Here is a 6,000-nt window from a genome sequence, read left to right as displayed (position 1 = left end):
ATTTTTAGATCCATGGACTCCCTAAAAATATTATAAGTGATATAGAAATCAAGTTTCTCAATTAGTTCTAGCAAGAAATCTTCTATTTAGAAGGTACAACCCTGACTTCTAGCACAAGTTATCATCCTCAGATTGATGGACATACATACATTGTCAATAGATGATTAGAAGGATACCTCAGGAACTATGCTACTAGACGTCAAAGTTCTTGGATTAAGTAGTTACATTTAGGAGAATATTTCTATAATACTACTCACCATATGTCAATAGGAATAAGCCCCTTTAAAACACTCTACGGATATGAAGCTACATCTTCTGGGAATCTAATAATACAAGAAATTTTAGTACCAAGAGCACAAAATTTTCTTAAACAGAGTATGGACATCATCAAAACCTAAAGAAAACTTCCATCAAACACAAAATCAACAAAACCTTATGCAAATAAGAAACAAACCAAAGAACCTTTACAATTGCGGATCTATTATTCTTACAATTGAAACCATAAATACAAACACCAATCAAGAAAAATGGTGCTAAGAAGTTGAAGCCATGATTCTATGGACCCTATAAAGTACTTAAGAAGATTGGTGAAGTAGCATATGAACTCAAACCTCCCCAAGATAAGATACATAACACATTCCATGTTTCCCTTCTCAAAAAAGATTTAGAAGAAAAAGTAAATCCATGTGAAGAGTTACCCCCCTTAGACGATGAAGGTCAACTCATTCTAATACTAGAAGTAATTCTAGACAGTTGTGAGAAAAGAATGAGGAATAGAACCATTACTAAATTCCTAATTAAGTGGAAGAATCTATTTGAGGAAGATGCTACATCGGAAAATAAATGAATGATTAAGTTGTGTAAGGACAAGCAAATTCAAGAAGTAAGGACTAAAATGAGCCTTGATTAAATAAACTATTACCAAATATTTGGAAGTATAATATATCTTATAAAGATACATTATACTATATCTTATAGAGATCTTTCTAGAGGAGATTTTTTCTAAAGATGAAATTATATAAAATTTCTTATAATTTTGCATTATATTATTATAAAAGATTATGAAGTTAATGATGAATCATGATGTAGAATATAATACTATAATATATACATTCATTTAATTAAAAACCTAATTACTAAATCCAAATTAAAAAACCACAACACCCTATGAAGAATCACATCACTTATGATTCGAGCATATAAAATATGGTGGATGAGAGTATAGTGAAACAAAATTAGAAGAGGAAGGTACGACCACATAAGCAATCAAGAAGGAGGTTGTGCACATTCCAAACATATATTAGGGAGAGTTCACACCAACCATTGACTAGGCCATATGCAACCTAGACACATCTTAGAGATCACACTCAATCATTGACCACGTTCCAATTTGCTAGCCAAGACAATTATGGTATGGAGCTATCAAACCAAGAAATCAAGGAATTTAAGGATATATAGTTACATAGAGTATAGTTCCTTTAATCAAATCCACCCATACATAAAAGATATGAATAATGTAAAGGTTAATATGGACCATCTCACCGAGGCAAAGATACTATTTATTAATATATGATGAGTTATTAAGATAGCATAAATGTCAATCTATTTTTGAATCTTATTTATATACAAAAAAATAATGGTTATTTATTAAGATCAAGAGAGTCTGGTGGGAAGAGAGTGATCTTAACATGGTTATAAGGCTGAAATATTCTATAGATGTTAACATATGCATATGTGTCAAGGGTCCTAGATAGAGAATATCTCTTCTACGAAGGACCTTAAATGGAGTGCTTCATAGAAGAGGAAATAGTAACCAGGGATCTAAGGATCCTCAAAAGGGTTATTAATCCCAATATGGAGATATCTTTAAGTTTGAGTTAGGAGAGAGCATAGAATAGTGAATTCTATTTTATTGTTGTATAAATTCTAACATTAATTTTGCATGTATTATTGTCCTTGCTAGGGAGAACATTACACAAATGTTAAATCTTTTGCTACTCTATTGACTGATCATTTTTTATTGTCTTCAAAGATGTGTCCTTCCACTCTAGAAGAAAAACATGAGATGGATGGTATTCCTTATTCTTTAACAGTTGGGAGTTTAATGTATGCAATGGTTAGCATGCTACCGGATCTTGCTTATGAAGTGGGAGTTGTAAGTGGTTTTAAATGAGTAATCCAATTAAAACTCATTGGCAAGAAATTCAATGAATTTTTTAGTATTTGAGAGGAACTTCCTCTTATGTTCTATATTTTAACACTAAGACCGCTTAAATTTGCAGATACGATGATTTTGATATGGCTGGAGATTTAGATAAAAGGAGGTCTGCAACAAGCTATGTGTTTACTTTTTTTTGGGGCAACAGTTAGCTGGACTTTTTCTAAGCAAAAAATTGTTGCTCTTTCCCCTACCAAGGCCAAATATATTGCTCTTACTGAGGGAACTAAAGAGCTGATGTGGTTACAATGATTGGTTGGAGAGCTGGGATTTTAGAAATCCAACTTTACTCTATTTTTGGATATTAGGAGTGCAATTCATTTGGCTAAAAATTCATCTTTCCATAGTCACACAGAGGATATAGAAACCATATTTGACTTCATCCATCATGTTCTTGAAGAGGGAAGACTACAGTTAGAGAAGATTGATACAAAGATTAATCCAGCTGATGTGTTTAGAAAAGTTGTACCTCAAGACAAGTTTGAATTTTTTTGAGCTTCTCTTGGCATTTTCATGCCATAGCTTGGCATTTTCATTCCATAGCCATAAGAATTCCAAGTAGGGGATATATTTGTGTAGCACTGATTGGACTTCAAGTGGGAGGTTGTAATGGTTCTCACAAGGGAATATGTAATGGTTCTAAATGTGTAGTCTAATCATTGCCAACTCTTCCTCTTCTTAGCCTTTTCGACTTCCATTGAATATTACTGATATAGAATAGAAAAGGTAGTTAATTATTTTGTTCATTGTAACTTGTGATTTATCTGAATAATAGAAATTTCCCTGCTTGAAGAGTGGATGTAGTCCAAATTAGCTAGGTGAACCACTATATAATTTGTGTCCAATCTTCCATCCTTTGATTTAGTTTTACTTTATTTTCTATATCTTTTATTTAGCTCAACACATACAAATTACCCCACAAATTAAAGTATTAAACAACCATAATTTAAATGTATACAAAAAAGAGATCATTGGAGCTACAATGTCTAGAGTCGATGGGAAGATTCAATAACAATACAAATCTATCTCCACCTTAATATGGAAAATTGATTAGAAATTAAAAAGTGAGAAACAACTACTTGAACAAATTTAGACCTTGCATGCCATTAACATATCCTTTAATTATGGGTAAATATCAAAGATTAAAGGTACCCATTTCTAACAATTAAGTTAATTCCTAAAATCTATAAAATAACTTCTTCAAAGCTGATATTGAAATTCAAAGGTTTTCAATTAGTCTATCAAAAATCAAGTCTTGGTGAGTGCAAGGCTTGTCCCGGCAACCAATTGCAATAGCAAATTCATTTTTTTTTTTTTTGGATCTTCAATGTTGGAGGTTTACATTGAGAAATATTTGATTCATTAAAACTAAAGTTATATACAGTGAAGTGCACACAGAAAATTGAGTAAAATGAAGACATGGACAATTACTTGGAAGACAATTTAATGAAGAAATGAACAATAGTTCTATCTCTTTTGTGAGAGAGAGAGAATCAACACTTTCCCTAAAAAGCATTATCATCAATAAATCAATTAGAATGAATAATGACAAATGTTAGATTTTAAAAATTTAAGATATAATTTATAAATTAATTTTCAATTCAAATAATTAAATAAAATGAATTATACTTAATGAATATAAATTACTGTCAATAGATCTTTGGAGTACGAAATTTAATGACTCACAAAGAGCCCATGAAAAATCAAGTTTCTTTAAATGCAATACCCGAACATAATAAAATAAAATATTTAATTTAAACATATATAGAAAGTATTATAAGAATTTTAATCTTATTAGTAAATTCATCACTGATAATTACTAAACATCATTTGATAACCATTCTAAAATAAGATTTACTGAAATGTTTTACAAGACATGTTAGACATGCTGAGCTAATACAACATCATTAGATGAAGTTGTAGAATAGTGAACACATTATCAGATGCAAATTTACATTAGTAAATGAGCAGCAGAATAAAACGTAAAACACATTATTTCTCAGATGCAACTTTTCAGGAGTTGCCATTGAGATTGACCAACACTTAGCCTTCATTTATGCTCTCTCTCTTTCTCCAAAATTTGAGAAATTCAGAAAGCTTCAAAATATACGAAATTAAATGTTAAAATCTACAAAGAGAGAGATCTTTGTAAGGTAATTATTCAAATGATACGAATGAAAAAAACATAAATATATTACTTGTGTGGATTTCGAGTCATCATCGTTGCCAGCATCGGGTTTGCATTCCAATGCTTTTATCTCTTCCATTTGCAGAGAATCAAAGCCCTCAATTTTCTGGGAGGAATAAAGAGGCTCCAAGTAAACTTCCTCTTCTAATATTTTCTAATTGTCATGATGAGTACCATTCCAGCCTTCAACTTCTCCTCCTTCAGTCTCATTTTGCATGTCGAAGATATTATAAACTCCTTCTTTGCAATTACAATCTTCCATCTCTGATATGTAGACCATCATGAATACTAAGAGGGGCAGAGGAAGGCAAAAAAACCATCCAAGAATGCACACAGACAATAATAAAACACTAAGACTTTGTAAGCATGTAGTAGAGTATATATCCTCCACCAGACTTGAGCTCACGAACAGGGTATAATATAGTGGCAAATTTTTGTATTTTGGCAAATTTGACATTTTGCCAATGTTATTTTTGGCAATTTCTGAGCCCTTCCATGGTTTACTGGTCGCCAAACTTTGTTGGGTTTACCTGGTTGCCTAGCATTGTAATCGCCAAGGAAAATGTTACGTTTGAGTTTTTCCCTAGCGGTATCGCCTTTCACGCAGCCGACCAGGTAACGCTTATCGTGGAATGTTCGCCAGATTTCAAGTTTTCGTTTCATGCCATATGGGAGAATTCGACATCCTAGTTTCATTTTACCATGGAGGAGTCGGCTCATTTCACGTTATGGGAAGTCGATGAGTCGGCTCATTTCGCCAACACTCTTTCATTTTGTCATGGAGGAGTCAGCTCATTTGGCGTGGTAAATTGGTAATTGTATTGATTTGTAATGTGTATAAATCCAAATTTGCCCAAGCAATAAGACATTCACTAAATACCACTAGCACTCCGTCAAATTTTTGGTAGCGCAGGACACATCGCGGGCACGACTCAGACTCCAGAGATAGCTTCCACAAGTGGTGGTACACTGGTATGTGCAGTTGTGTTGTAAAATACTCTCCTTGAGCTTATGTAGTTTAATTTAATCAGAAGCTTATCTACAGTTTCCTTTCTTATCTCATTTTCATTAGAAATTTTTCAAAAAGTGGACGCAATGCTGAAAGTTGCTGGTGATGTTAATGGTTTTTAAAGCTTGCATGAATGGATTCGTGAGAATGTGAAGTCTATTTCCTACCAACTTTCTACTGAGATTCATGAAAGATTCCCTCAACGTCATTTCCCTTTAACCTCTACGAACATGCGAAATCCTTGCCATCGCGGTCTCGCGGCTGCTGGAAGTCTTTGCCCTTTAACCGCTGCGAACATGCAAAATCCTTGCCATCACTGTCTCGTGACTGCTGGAAGTCTTTCTTTTAAACCGCTGTGAACATGCAAAATCCTTGCCATCACGGTATCACGGCTTCTGGAAGTCTTCCCTTTAACCGCTACGAACATGCGAAATCTTTGCCATCGCGGTCTCGCGGCTGCTGGAAGTCTTTTCCCTTTAACCGCTGCGAACATGCGAAATCATTGCCATCGCGATCTCGCGACTTTTGGAAGTCTTTTCCCTTTAACCGCTGTGAAGTGCTAACATCCGATGGTGTGATCTCCCT

Source organism: Cupressus sempervirens, chromosome 5, assembly GCF_028749045.1.
Source record: "Cupressus sempervirens isolate cs-2001-9-10 chromosome 5, ASM2874904v1, whole genome shotgun sequence".
NCBI lineage: Eukaryota > Viridiplantae > Streptophyta > Pinopsida > Cupressales > Cupressaceae > Cupressus > Cupressus sempervirens.
This window is presented reverse-complemented; position numbering follows the sequence as displayed.